Raw genomic sequence first — 16,759 nt, forward strand, 5'->3', positions numbered from 1 at the left:
TAAAAACCTTCTTTATAATAATGAGCATTTTTGTTAAAATCAGGAGTGGAACAAAGCCACCACTACCACTGCCTTTATTTAACATTTTGGTTGCCAGTGAATTAAAATAAGGAAAATAAATACTAAAGGAAAAGTACTGGACATGAGATCATCAAATGTGTATATCACTTTAGATAACATAGTCTAAAGATAAATATTTGACCTAGGTGTCTGGAGGAGGAGATGTACACATGACAAATGCTGTCCATCATTTTTTTACTGTGTACACACACACACACACGCACATATACACACACACACACACATATATATATATATATACTTTTTTTGAAGGCACATACCATTTTACCCATTGTCAAAGTATCTATATGACTTGCTTTACCTAATGAAATGTGAGAAGTGACATATGCCATTACCAAGGTGAAGCTACAAGTACCAGTGTGCATTTACTATGTTTTCTCTTTCACTAAATAAAATGGGAATAGTGGGAAAGGCAAAGGTATAGTTGGCAATTTTGAAATTAGGAAATTAATATCCCATAAGGAAAGAGAGAGAGGCAATGGGGATAGGGAAGGGGAGAATAGAGGTAAATTACTGAACTGTTACTGAAAACAGTACAGAAAGGAATATGACTGCGAGCATCAGCAGATTGATCCTAAACAGAGAAGGAAGGTGAGGTAACACCTCTCAGAATCTGAGATAGGTAGACTAAGGGGTACCCATTCCGACCGGTGTGCTTTAAATATATGTCAAGGCACATTTAATGAGGTAAGAAAAATCAGTTTATTCCTTCCTTCACCCCATACATTTTCTTTGTCTTTTAAAATTACTCAAGTAATATATGACTACTGTAGAAAAAGATTTCTTTCAAACAACATGGAGAGACAAAATTGAAGGCTTCACCCACCTCCCACTATCATCTATCCATTATGCCTCTTCTGTTAGAATTGTGACTTTTTCTATACACATGAAATGCATGTATGCAACACAAAACAGATTCAATGTTCTGAAAAATTTAGCCAGTCTATTTTCAGAAATTCCTATTTTCTTCTGTGATTTGTTTGAACCAATACATTTCATTGCAGTGCTTAGATTTCATACAGCAAATTAAATCAGTTTTTTCTTGATGAGCAGCAATAATGCACACATCATTACGCTGTTTCTGAATTCTTGCTAAGGTTGCTAATACCTACAAGGTAAAATTTAAGAACTGGTATGCAAGCAAATGTGATGTGCCATTGGTAGGTAAAAATTGAAGAACCAGTGCTGAAGATGTCCTCTCCCCTGATGTGTCAATATTGAAATGTAGCAGCCATCATCCAGGTCTGTGAATGACTACAATACCCAGAACACCCTGAGGACCTGTGATGAACAGGTAGCATGAAGACCATGCAGAAACCCATGTGGTTTTCAACCACTGAGATTTTAAGACTGTAATGACAATACAGACTATCCTTATGTGATGCCCAGGGCCTGCTACATTACACCATCTTGCTCTACCTGCACTAGGGAAATCACTGGCACTCCTGTCCACTGGACTTGGGAACAAGGTTTGATACACTCAGTGGACACTAAGCATTACCTAATCTGTATCCATAAAAACATACTTCCTTCAGTCAGCTGACAGGCCTGACCTTGCAGATTAGAAGCAGCTACTTGTGGTGCCTGAAAGGGAGTGATTGTATGTTTAATTTCTCAGTTATAGCTGAGGAAGCAGTAGTGATTTGGCCCACAAGTGGCTAGAATTTCTTTAGAAATGTTGGACATGGTTGGAGAATAAAAATATTTTTAAAACAAAACTAACCACAATCTTCTCAGATGGGTCTTACATACAGAGATAATTCATTTTACCAAGTACTAGCATATCATTCTATCAAGCAAAACTCTCCAAGAGATAGAGGAACCTCCCAAACAAAGGCCTGTGGGAAAAAGATGACAGGTACGGGCATGGCTGGAACTCAAGCAGCAGAGGTTATGCAAAGTCAAGTCAAAGAAAACAATCAGAAACATTGGCAGGGGGATTGTGTGTGAAACTGTCAGTCAAACACCCCATCTAGTAGAGAAGTAGGAAGTTCCCCTTCACACCATCCACATTCATTCATTTAAGTCTCAGGCAGAAGCTGCATCATGATTCTAGGAAATCTCCGAATATCCCACATAAGGGAAGCCTCCCTCCTTGGAGGTTACAGATTCACCCAGGCGCTCAGTGGAAGTTGATTTCTTGAAATTGGTTGATCCCCAAAGCCAGGTCTAGAATCCAGATAAGAGAGTGTTTGCCTCCTAGAGAACTTTGTAAATTTCAGAACCTGTCACAGACAAAAATAAAACAAGACATAAGGAGATAAGCCACATGGCACAGCACTAACTGATGGGGTAGCCAGAAACTTGCCTTCTGGACCATTGAGGGCTAGGGAGGCCACAGTGAAGGAATGTTGTACAACCTGAAGAGGCAGTCACTGAAAAGACTAGCAAAGTACCATGTCTTGCTGTTGTTGCTCTGCCTTCTATCCCACAAGATCAGAGAAGACAATGAGGGACATAGTATGTTTAAGGGAGATTAAAAAAAAAAAAAAATTAATGGGCCATATACCTTCCATCACCAAGAGAATTATGAGAGGTAAGAACATGTAGTGGCTAAGAATGCAAACCGGCCTGGATGTGGTGGCTCACTCTTGTAATCCCAGAACTTTGGGAGGTCAAGACAGGAGGATCACTTGAGGTCAGGAGATTGACACCAGCCTGGCAAAACCCCATCTCTACTAAAAAAAAAAAAAAAAAAAACACAAAAATTAGTCAGGTGTGGTGGTGCATGCCTGCAATCCCAGCTACTCAGGGGGTTGAGGCAGGAGAATCACTTGAGCCCAGGAGGTGGAGGTTGTGGTGAGCCAAGATTGCGCCATTGCACTCCAGCCTGGGAGACAGAGTAAGACTCTGTCTCAAAAAGAAAAAGAAAAAACAAAAACAAAAACAAAAAAAAAAAAAAAAAGAAAAGAATGCAAACTGCAGCCTGGGTTAGAATCTTGGCTCCACCAACTATTAGCTGTGTGTTCTTGGGCAGGTAAGTTAAGCTCTTTTGGCCTTGACTTCTTTATTTGTAAAGTGGGAATAATATTACCCACTTCCTAGGGATGTTGAGGGGGGTTCAATGTGAAGAATGTTGCTCCTGATCTATATGTGAAAGAAAATATTTAAAAAACACACAAAAAATGTAAAGAATGTAGAACAATGACCAGGTTCTTGCTGTAGCTCTCTTTGGGTATTACTTTTTTCCAATTTAGAGTTACCACATTTTCTATAATTGTACATGAAAGATAATAGAGAGAATAAGGACATTTGGAGGAAAGACTACCCTACATTTCTCTATCATCACAGTATACCAAACACTTTTATAGATTACCTTGTTTGATCTTTATAACAACACTACAAATTGGACAGAGCCTATATCACTCCCAGTGTACACAGGAAGAAAATGAGAACTGGGGGTTAAGTGGCCTAGTTAAAGTCACTTCATTGGCAAGTGGAAAAGCCTGGGAAAAAGTCCAGATTATCTAGATTAAGCCTAGTACACATTTAGGCTCCTACACTAAGGCTGAACTGATCAGAGGTTTTGTGGACGTGATAAAGTGTTGAACTGTGCCTTGACATCTGAGGATTTTTGTAGACAGAAGAGAAAACAATGAGAATTTCATGTGACATGAACTGAGTTTGGAACAAGATTGTACTACATTCGTGGGACTTTTTCTATAGAAATACGAAGAGTAACAGTATTCAGCTCTCAAACTTAGAACTTACCAGATTTCCAGATTTTTCTGAAAATTTCCAGAGCATTAATAAGTGCATTATAAGTAATTTGAAGGAGATTCAGTTTTTTATTCAATACCTGGGTCCTAGTAATTCATATTCTATTGGCTTGGTCAAAATTTTTCAACACATGTTTTTATACTTCTTAAATTATGCAAACTCTCAGGTACTCCAAGGTTGTATTTGTTTGAGGCATAAAAGCTTTATGTTGATATTTCAGGTTAGCCTGGAACATGGGGAGAACTTGATACCTTTGATAGCATGTGGCAGGCCATCTAATTCCTGTCCATTCATTCTCCTCAGCCTGGGCAAGGACCCAGACTGAGTCTGGCAGGTGAATTCAACAGTGGCTTTCGAGGTCTGAGCCTGGCAGTGAGATAACAGCTGCTAAGCAGTATGGGACAGGTAGCGGCAGGCAAGTTAATGGCTGGCGAGCAGGACGAAGAGGTGGGTGTGGATCTGAAAATGAAAATGACACAATGTGGAGGGGGACAGCAGGCAAGCAGAGCACAGAACTGAGCTCAAGCCAAACAGGCAATCAGCAGTAATTAAGGGTCAAGTTTCTACAAAGAGCTATGCTCCTAGCAATGACATGGTCCCCCTTTCACGAAGTGTGAAGGCGCTGGATTGCCTGAAGCCCATGAGTGTGTGGTTTTAAAAAATGTTTTTCAGAAGGTGACAATATATTGAGGGAGGAAATGTGACAAAAACATCAAGATTCAGGGGACAGTAAACTAAGCAGGAAGGGTGGTATGTTGGGTCTTAGAAACTCAATCCATTTGAATAACACTTAACACAGTCCCGTGGAGTGAAAAATATGTGCGACATTTGGAGTGAAATGGAAGACATAAAAGTCATGATGGTGGGAACAAAAATAGTTTTGTTTGGGAGAAAAAGCAACATCGAGTGTTTGAGAGCTTTTTTTGTTTGTTTTAGTTAGAAGGAAATCATAGGGAGTATGGTCTATCAATAAACTCTTTTGAAAATGTTCTGTAACTTCTTTTCTATGTAATTTACTCATGTGGTTTATTAATTCTTTTTTTTTTTTTTTTTGGTTCAGGAGACGAAGCCTTCAAAGAAGAGAAAAGCAAGAATTAGAAAAGTGATCAGGATAATAAAAGTTGAGCAAAATGCATTGGCAGTACAGTTTCTAAGACATTTTCAAACACCGTCATTATCAGTATAACTACAACAATGTGAGACATAAGATATTTTACTGAAAGAAAATTAAATATGAGAGAAGTGACATGATACTCAACTCTGATGGGGCTAATTACTGTTAGTGCTTGAACAAAAATCCATGTCCCCTGAGGACCAGATCAGCATTTTTACCTCCTTCCATACCCACAAACATATTAAAGTACTATGTAAAACCAAAATATTCATGAAGAAAGGAATCAAAGAACATGACTATGTAAGAAATCCTTTTGAAACAGTAACAATGCTAATAATAATATTAACTGAGTACCTAGTATGTGTCAGGTATCATGTTAGAAATACTACGTCATTTGACTGGGCGTGCTGGCTCACACCTGGAATCCCAGCACTTTGGAAGGCCAAGGCAGGCAGATCACCTGAGGTCAGGAGTTCAAGACCAGCCTGGCCAATGTGGCGAAACCCCATTTCTACTGAAAATACAAAAATTAGCTGGGAGTGGTGGCATGCACCTGTAATCCCAGCTACTAGGGAGGCTGAGACAGAAGAATTGCTTCAACCCGGGAGGCAGAGGTTGCAATGAGCTGAGATCATGCCACTGAACTCCAGCCTGGGCAACAGGGCAAGACTCCATCTCAAAAATAAAAACAAAAACAAACAAGCAAAAAACAAACAACAACAACAAAAAGCCCAGAAATACTATGTAATTTAATCTATACAAAAAACCCTCAAACAATAATATTCCCACTACATGAGAATTTTGAGATTTAAACATATATTTACATATGAATGTTGAGACTCATATATATATGAGAATGCTGAGACTTGGACAGTAAATAATTCATTGAAGTCTGACAATTAATGTTTAGCAAGAAAAAAAAAGATTCAAATCAAACTCCATCCGAACCTTTATCACAATACCAGTTGTCCTTGAAAGCAACAATCTCAAAGGACGTTCTAAGATCAGACGTTTTCTTATATTCTAAACGTATCCTCTAAAGTAATTTAGGTGATAGTGTAACAGAGTGCCTGGAATACTGTGGATGTTTACTGTCTGGTGAATGGATACTAACCCTAAGACAACTCTTGAAATTAAGCAGTGACCTTTTGCTTTAAAATAAATAAATAATAAAGGACTTTATTTGAGGGCAAAAGGGAAAGCCCTTAGCATAATTGAGATCCACATAGGTGGCCCCGATGGACTGTAGTGTGCTCAGATGCCTCCAGTTCTATTGTTCTAGAACAATAATAGTAGATCACTTTCAGAAGGATCATCTGAGAAAAAGCCACGAAGATGGAAAAAATGAGGAGGAAAACACAGTTTTGAATGAGTACTTGATGCGATTGAAGTTATTGGTAATAAGGGAATCACTTTATGTAAGGCCAAATGAATCGACTATAATTTTAACCTAAAGTACCACTATAGGGGCTGTAAAATTCTTTCTACTTGGATAAATATTCTCTATTTGAATTGTAGCTTGCAGTGAGAATGTAATAAAGAGGAGCCGAACTTGACAAGACGCTAGGACCACAGAAAAGCTCTTTGTTAGGCAGTTGCAGTGCTGGTCACCAGAACTGAAATAGAACACCAAATGTAGCTGTAGTTAGAAAGACGCCAGTAGTATGGGCAAAGGCCAAATGGGACAGATAACGGAAGGAAATGGGGCACAAGGAAGAATCACTGGAAGAATGATTGAGGGACTCACTATGTCCTCAGCAGCTCAGTCAAAGAAAGGGCCACTCTGCATGTTGGAATGACCCAGATCTATAATGTAGATGATGGCTGGGGTATCAACCCACAAGCTGAGAGCCATGCTCTGGGCTCCAGATTTAGCATCAGAAGAACCTGCAAAACAAAAATCCACGACAAGGCTCAACAGCTTTCAGAGTTCCTAAAAACACCAACTTAGGGTGAAGAGGGATGTGGAAGTCTGGCAGGAGAGAATAAAAGAGAAGAAAAGAAAAGAGAAGGAAAGAAAAGAAAAGAAAAAAGAAGAAAGAGAAAACAAGAGAGTCAGAAGGAAAATAAAAATAATTTGGCACAAACCTAACAAATGCAAAATTGCCTTTAAAAGTCAGCATTCTATTAAATATTACACCATTTTTAACATGTTGGCTCAGCTTATTCTTATCGGGACAAAATATTGAAAAATAAAGTCTACTGATTCTGCCTCTAGGTGTAAAGAGAGAGTCTGCACCAGCAGCAACTGCTCTGTACCCAGTACTTTGTCACTTCAGCGGGCTTGGGACACTCCTGTTTTAAGCCACTTACAGCATTTTGTTTCTTAATTTTTTCCTCTTCAATTACAAACACAGTAGTTCCCCAACATGATTTAACAAGCCAGGAAGAGAGATTAAATAAGATAAAAATAAATGAAAAATACTTAATAATCCTCTTATGAATAAATTATGAAACTAATACATGTCAGTATTCCTCTTGCAACACAGAAAACTTGCAAGAAAAATCACCCATAAGTCTAGCACCACGATTACCACAACTAGCACGCTGCTACATTTTCTTCTAGTCTTTATGGTCTGTATATTTTTAACAAAATTTGGTTAATTATTTTTAGTATTTTTGTATTTAACACAATTTTTGCCTATTATAACAATGACATCAGGAACACTTTTGCCTCCATTTAAACAAATTGTCCTAAATGTAATTCCTAAAAGTGACACAGCTTGATCAAAGACTACGGACATTGTAAAGATACAAAACATATTGTCCTAATTGCTTTCCAGAAGTTCCATAACCAACTGACATTCTTACGCAATATGTAAAACTGTTCACGTCACCTCACCAAAATCAGCACCGAATATTACCAATTTTTACTCTTCACCAGCTTGATAGGGGGTGAATAAAAATCTCATTCTTGTTTTACAATTATTTGCTAGTAAAGTTGAACATTTTATGATTATTTGCCATCTTTTTTCATCAGTTCATATTCTTTGCTTGTGTTTGTTGAGTTAGATTTCCAAAAAAAGGTTTATATTGTATATTAAGAATGTTAATTTGGCATGCTTGCAGAAAATATTTTATCTAGATTATTGTGTATCTTTTATTTTTTCAAGGAATGTGAACATGATTTTATTGGGGTACAATATACATAGCATAACATTTATCATTTTAACCATTTTTATTGCTTTGTTATTTTTATTTATTTATTTATTTATTTATTTATTTATTCATTCATTTATTTATTTATTTATTGGAAACATGGTCTTGCTCTGTCACCCAGGCTGGAATGCAGTGGTGTGACCATGGCTCACTGCAGCCTTGAACTCCCAGACTCAAGTGATTCGTCTCAGCCTCCTAAGTAGATAGGACCATAGGCACACACCACCACAGCCAGCTAATTTTTTATTGTTTGTAAAGACAAGGTCCTGCTATGTTGCCCAGGCTGCTCTTGAACTCCAGGGCTCAGTGATCCTCCTGCCTCAGCCTCCTGTAGTGCTGGGATTACAGGCATGAGCCACCACACCCAGACCATTTTAATCATTTTTGGAGGCATAGTTCAGTGGCACTAAGTACATTCATGAACTATGTGAACTATGTTCATGTTTTGTGTAACTGTCACCATCATTCACCTCAGAACTTTTTCATCTTCCCAAACAGAAAATCTGTGCCCATTAAACAATACACAATTCCACTTTACTCCAGTTCCAGTCAATCACCATTCCACTTTGTATGATTTGACTGCTAATGGGTACCTCACCTCATATAAGTGAAATCATATCATATTTTTATTTTTGTGGCTAGTGCATTTTACTTAGCAGAGTTCTCAAAGTTCATCCATGTAGTTGGATATGTCAGAATTTTCTTTCCTTTTTATACACAAATACATTATATACACAAATACCACATTCTGTGTACTCATTCATCTATTGTTGGATGCTTGAGTTGCTTGCACCTTTTAGCTGTTGTAATAATGTTGCCATGAGCATGGATGTCCAAATATCAAGTCCCTACTTTCAATTCTTTTGAGTATATACCCGAAAACTGAACTTCTGGATTACATGGCAATTCTGTTTAATATTTTGAGGAACTACCATACCATTTTTCACAGTGGTAGTGCCATTTGACATTCCCCAAAAGTGACACACAGGGCTTCAATTTACCCACATCCTTGCCAACAACTATTACGGTTTTGCTTGTTTGTTTCTTTAATAGTTATCTTAATGGGTGTGAAGTTGTATCTCATTGTGATTTTGATTTGCATTTCCCTAATAATTAGTGATTTTCGGCATCTTTTTATGTATTTATTGACTGTGTTTTAATGTAAATAATTTATATCTTTAGACATTAATTTATCCAAGTCAACCTTGTTTTGTGATTGCTTTATTATTTAATGCTTAAAACAATAAATTATCCCATGATCTGCAAGACATTCATCTATATATTCCAATAATTTTTATGTTATAATTTTTAACCCAAGTGTTATTTTTGAATTTAACTGATTAATAGAGCACCATTTATTAAGGATACTTCCATTTCTACCACAAATGTAACAATGGGGTTTTTATCATACACAAAAATCCTTATATATGTGATAAGTTTTGTTTCTGAACTCTCTTATTTGTTATTGTGCTCCATTGAATCTTATCGATTGACTTAATTAAATATTGAAGAGCTATCTTATGTTTTTGTAACAAATAACATTTCCCTATTCTTTGAAAAATTCATTGGTCTTCTTACACATGTATTCTTTTAGAATTATTATAAATGCTTTAATCAAATTTGAATAAAGAAATCTCATTAGACATGTTGAGATGATACTAAACACGTAATTAATTTATAAAGAATTAACACTGTTCAAAACTTTTATCCTTTTCTTCCAGGAACATGATATTTCTTTCTGTTTATTCAAGACTTCTTGAAAATTCCCAGGAAAGAGTTTTATTACAATTATTCATAAAAGTCTCACATATTTATTATTCTCATGTAATGTACATATTAAGCATATTATGTAAGGATCATTTATTTTCATTATATTGTTAAAATCATCATTGCCATATGTGAAAAAGCTATGGATATTTTTTGTACATTTATGCATCTGGCTACCTGATTGAACAAAATTACCATATATTAAGCTTTCAGTTAATCAATTTAGGTCTTAATTACAGAATATCGTGATATTGATAATATTATCCTCTATATTCTAACAGTAATTGCTCTTATTTTATACAATATCACATTTACTGAAACATCCAGAACAATACTTAATAATGAAGGTGACTGAAGGCATTGTTATCTTATCCCTTTATGTAATACAAATGCTTCTCACACCATTGGAAAACTATAAGGCCAAGATACCCAGAGTTTGACTGTAAAAATCAATTACGCTTTTAAAATGTCAACAATGTGTTTTTTGTATTTCTAGGGTGCTATTCATATTGCCTTTAAGATTTTTCTTTTCTTATTATACTTTAAGTTCTGGGATACATGTGCAGAATATGCAGGTTTGTTACATAGTTATACTCGATTCATGGTGGTTTGCTGCACCCCTCAACCTGTCATCTACATTAGGTATTTCTCCTAACGCTATCCCTCCTAGCACCCCACGCCCTGACAGGCCCTAGTGTGTGATGTTCCCCTCCCTGTGTCCATGTGTTCTCATTTTCATATTGTGAACAGATTTCTTTTATTTTGGCATAACAATGAAACACTTTATACATTTATGGAAGGAAAAACCCTGCTTCGTGGTGGTGGCTGCTTCTTTTGATGGTGAATTAGATGTGCTAGGGTTTTATTTAGGAGTGGTACACTCATATTCATTGCATCAGATGGTATTTTTTGTAAGATAATTATATTAGAGTTTTGTTAATTAATTGAAATAATTTGAAAGATTTTCTTTCCTTCATCAACTTAGTTCTGAAAAAAATCTATGTAACACAGAAATTAAAAGTTCTTGAAAATCTAGAAGGATTCAAAACAAAACCATTTGGCCCTGGTGCTTTTATTTGGTAAGGGGGTGTAATTACTGGATAACCAAAATGTCACAGTATTATTGACATGTTTTCTCTGGCATGATTTTACATTTGTATTTTTCTAGAAAATTATGTATATTATCAATGTTTTTAAATTTATTACCATAGAAATGGTCTCATAATTATATTGGTTTCTACCTATTATTAGTTGGTTTTCTACTTTTCTCTATTAGATTTGACAGAAATTTATCTATTTTAAGCATTCATTCTTAAATGTATTTATCAATGTATAAACTGTTTCTTTAATATTCTTGGTCAGTTTTTTGTTTTACCCCTATTAACTTCTTCCTTATGCTTTTCTTGGATTTATTTGGCATTGCATATTCAATTACTGTTTTTTTCTCATTAAGTAATGTTAATATTACTCAGGCAATTACAATCTCAGTGCCTTTTACTGAGTGCTTACACTCTGATAGGTGATCACTGTGACAGTGCTTACACTGTGATACACTTACTATGCTAAGATATTTCAGACCTTCTCATTTTTCAGAATACTTATCACATGAGAAAACTGTTGTTTGAGGAGTTCAATAATAGATGACCGATAAATGACAGAGGTAATATTTGAAACCCAATCTGCATAATTGGAAAACCAAAGTTAATCATTATGGAACTGTACTGAAACAAAGGTAAAAAAATAATATAAAGCACATAAAAACAGAGATAAGAAAGTGTAAGTCAAGAAAAATCTACTTCAAAGGGCAGTTCACAACGAACATGGAGCTAGCATAGGACTTATGAGAAGAGTCCAAAAATTTTTTAAGCAAAAACAACTAGAAATACAAGTAGAAATATTTAGAAATTTATTATAGAGATTTTAACATATTTATTCCCCCAAAGTTGATAAATTGAGATAGAAATTTTAAATATAAAGAAGAAATGTAACATGTTTATTCTAATGTATTTTAAATATAAAATTTGAAATACATTAGAATAGACAAATTTCAAAATAATTAGAATATATTAATATAGACATACTTTAATATTTGTATCTACTGAGACTAAAATTCCTTTCCAGCATGATAAAACATTTACAATTATTGCATATTACATTCCAAGGAAACTTCTGTAAGTTATGAAAAGAAGATGCTTTGGAGATCACATTCTCCAATCATAATGACTAAAACCACAAGTTAACAACAAGGTTTAAATAACAAAGCTGAGAGTTGATTTCTCAACAGAAGGGATAGAAACCAAAAGACAACTGAATAGCATCTTTAAATTGTTTATGGATTGTAAATGACAGCCTAGGATTCTACAACTATTACAAATCACCTTCAAAATCAAGGATAAAATAAAGATATTCTCCAATAATTAAATTTGGGAAAATGTGTTGCCTGCAGATCTTCATTTAAAGTAGAATTAAAAGAAGTCCTTCAGTCAGAAGAAAAATGAGCTTGGGAGGGAGAGCCAGGCAGAATGTACAAAAACATAAAAGCAAATATGTCTGTAAACATAAATACTTACTGTACGAAATAATAGATATAATGTTTTTTGGCATTTAAATTGACTTTTTTTTTTTTTTTTTGAGACAGAGTCTTTCTCTGTCACCCAGGCTGGAGTGCAATGTCGCAATCTCAGCTCATTGCAACCTCCGCCTTCTGGGTTCAAGAGATTCTCCTGTCTCAGCCTCCTGAATAGCTGGGATTACAGGCACGCACTACCACACCTGGCTAATTTTTTTGTTTGTTTTTTTAGTAGAGATGGGGTTTCACCATGTTGGTCATGCTGGTTTTGAACTCCTGACCTCGTGATCCACCCACCTCGGCCTCCCAAAGTGCTGGGATTACAGGTGTGAGCCTACATGCCTGGCCTGAAAAAAATAATTTAACAACAAAGTAAAACAAAAATTTGGAGGTATTAAATGAAATTAAAGAGTTTATAGTTAAATGTTTAAGACATGATTATCAGATGACATGCTGCTTACAAAATGCATACCTTAGAAAGGTTGAAAGAGGACATGATATACCAAGCAAACACTAACTAAAAGAATCAGTGGTAATCATGGTAAAATATTCAGAAAAACAGACAAAGAAGAAATGTTCGAGATAGAAAGGTACATTGTATAATACTGAAAGGGTCAATCCACAAAAACAGCATAAGAAATTATATATGTTTGTAGTTACAACTTCCAAATATATACCGTGAAAATACATAAAATTAAAGAATAGACAAACTCAAAACCATGTGCAAAAGATTTTACCTTATCCATCATAGTAATTAATAAACATCAATAATGATTTTTTTTTTTTTTTAATTTAGGAGAGTTAACAAACTTTACCTACTCAACATGCAGAGAGCACAGTTTCGAATCATGATAGAATTGACTGTTTCCAAGCACACATGGCCTGTTTCCTGAAATTTATCTTATGCTTGGCCACGAGCTTGGCAATTCCCAAGAACTTTCAAAAGATTTAAGTCAATCAGAGTATATTTTCAGACCACAGTGAAATTAAGCCAGAAATCAATGACAAAGATACTCAGAAAATCTCAAGAGTTTTGAAATGTAGCAACATATTTTAAGGTAATTCATAGATCAAAGACAAATGGGCAAATAAATATTAAGAAATATTTTGAGCTTACCAATAATCAAAATAAGACGTCAAATATTCCTTAAGAGGAAATGAGAAATCTAAATGCATTTATGATAAAAACAAAAGATTAAAAATCAGTGACTCAAGTATTAATCTCACATATTTGGAAAGAAATAAATTAAAATTTATAAATGTAGAAGAAAGGAAATAAACTAATAAACAGAAATCAATAGAAGGCTTCAGTCCATCAAACCTCTCAGAGCTAAAGGAGGAATTACGTACCCAGTGCAAAGAAACTAAAAATCTTGAAAAAAGAGTGGAAGAATTGACAGCTAGACTAATTAATGCAGAGAAGGTCATAAACGAAATGACAGAGATGAAAACCATGACACGAGAAATACATGACAAATGCACAAGCTTCAGTAACCGACTCGATCAACTGGAAGAAAGAGTATCAGCGATGGAGGATCAAATGAATGAAATGAAGCGAGAAGAGAAACCTAAAGAAAAAAGAAGAAAAAGAAATGAACAAAGCCTGCAAGAAGTATGGGATTATGTCAAAAGACCAAATCTACGTCTGATTGGGGTGCCTGAAAGTGAGGGGGAAAATGGAACCAAATTGGAAAACACTCTACAGGATATCATCCAGGAGAACTTCCCCAACCTAGCAGGCCAGGCCAACATTCAAATTCAGGAAATACAGAGAACGCCACAAAGATACTCCTCCAGAAGAGCAACTCCAAGACACATAATTGCCAGATTCACCAAAGTTGAAATGAAGGAAAAAATCTTAAGGGCAGCCAGAGAGAAAGGTCGGGTTACCCACAAAGGCAAGCCCATCAGACTGACAGCAGATCTCTCGGCAGAAACTCTACAAGCCAGAAGAGAGTGGGGGCCAATATTCAACATTCTTAAAGAAAATAATTTTAAACCCAGAATTTCATATCCAGCCAAACTAAGTTTCATAAGTGAAGGAGAAATAAAATTCTTTACAGATAAGCAAATGCTTAGAGACTTTGTCACCACCAGGCCTGCCTTACAAGAGACCCTGAAGGAAGCCCTAAACATGGAAAGGAACAACCGGTACCAGCCATTGCAAAAACATGCCAAAATGTAAAGACCATCGAGGCTAGGAAGAAACTGCATCAACTAATGAGCAAAATAACCAGTTAATATCATAATGGCAGGATCAAGTTCACATATAACAATATTAACCTTAAATGTAAATGGACTAAATGCTCCAATTAAGAGACACAGACTGGCAAACTGGATAAAGAGTCAAGACCCATCAGTCTGCTGTCTTCAGGAGACCCATCTCACATGCAGAGACATACATAGGCTCAAAATAAAGGGATGGAGGAAGATCTACCAAGCAAATGGAGAACAAAAAAAAGCAGGGGTTGCAATCCTAGTCTCTGATAAAACAGACTTTAAACCATCAAAGATCAAAAGAGACAAAGAAGGCCATTACATAATGGTAAAGGGATCAATTCAACAGGAAGAGCTAACTATCCTAAATATATATGTACCCAATACAGGAGCACCCAGATTCATAAAGCAAGTCCTTAGAGACTTACAAAGAGACTTAGACTCCCATACAATAATAATGGGAGACTTCAACACTCCACTGTCAACATTAGACAGATCAACGAGGCAGAAAGTTAACAAGGATATCCAGGAATTGAACTCATCTCTGCACCAAGCGGACCTAATAGATATCTATAGAACTCTCCACCCCAAGTCAACAGAATATACATTCTTCTCAGCACCACATCACACTTATTCCAAAATTGAGCACATAACTGGAAGTAAAGCACTCCTCAGCAAATGTAAAAGAACAGAAATTATAACAAACTGTCTCTCTGACCACAGTGCAATCAAACTAGAACTCAGGACTAAGAAACTCAATCAAAACCGCTCAACTACATGGAAACTGAACAACCTGCTCCTGAATGACTACTGGGTACATAACGAAATGAAAGCAGAAATAAAGATGTTCTTTGAATCCAATGAGAACAAAGATACAACATACCAGAATCTCTGGGACACATTTAAAGCAGTGTGTAGAGGGAAATTTATAGCACTAAGTGCCCACAAGAGAAAGCAGGAAAGATCTAAAATTGACACTCTAACATCACAATTAAAAGAACTAGAGAGGCAAAAGCAAACACATTCAAAAGCTAGCAGAAGGCAAGAAATAACTAAGATCAGAGCAGAACTGAAGGAGATAGAGACACAAAAAACCCTCCAAAAAATCAATGAATCCAGGAGTTGGTTTTTTGAAAAGATCAACGAAATTGACAGACCGCTAGCAAGGCTAATAAAGAAGAAAAGAGAGAGGAATCAAATAGACGCAATAAAAAATGATAAAGGGGATATCACCACCGACCCCACAGAAATACAAACTACCATCAGAGAATACTATAAACACCTCTACGCAAATCAACTAGAAAATCTAGAAGAAATGGATAATTTCCTGGACACGTACACTCTTCCAAGACTAAACCAGGAAGAAGTTGAATCCCTGAATAGACCAATAGCAGCCTCTGAAATTGAGGCAACAATTAATAGCCTACCCACCAAAAAAAGCCCAGGACCAGATGGATTCACAGCTGAATTCTACCAGAGGTACAAGGAGGAGCTGGTACCATTCCTTCTGAAACTATTCCAATCAATAGAAAAAGAGGGAATCCTCCCTAACTCATTTTATGAGGCCAACATCATCCTGATACCAAAGCCTGGCAGAGACACAACAAAAAAAGAGAATTTTAGACCAATCTCCCTGATGAACATCGATGCAAAAATCCTCAATAAAATACTGGCAAACCGGATTCAGCAGCACATCAAAAAGCTTATCCACCATGATCAAGTGGGCTTCATCCCTGGAATGCAAGGCTGGTTCAACATTCGCAAATCAATAAACGTAATCCAGCATATAAACAGAACCAAAGACAAGAACCACATGATTATCTCAATAGATGCAGAAAAGGCTTTTGACAAAATTCAACAGCCCTTCATGCTAAAAACGCTCAACAAATTCGGTATTGATGGAACGTACCTCAAAATAACAAGAGCTATGTATGACAAACCCACAGCTAATATCATACTGAATGGGCAAAAACTGGAAAAATTCCCTTTGAAAACTGGCACAAGACAGGGATGCCCTCTCTCACCACTCCTATTCAACATAGTGTTGGAAGTTCTGGCTAGGGCAATCAGGCAAGAGAAAGAAATCAAGGGTATTCAGTTAGGAAAAGAAGAAGTCAAATTGTCCCTGTTTG

The sequence above is a fragment of the Piliocolobus tephrosceles genome, chromosome 1 (genome assembly GCF_002776525.5).
Source record: "Piliocolobus tephrosceles isolate RC106 chromosome 1, ASM277652v3, whole genome shotgun sequence".
NCBI lineage: Eukaryota > Metazoa > Chordata > Mammalia > Primates > Cercopithecidae > Piliocolobus > Piliocolobus tephrosceles.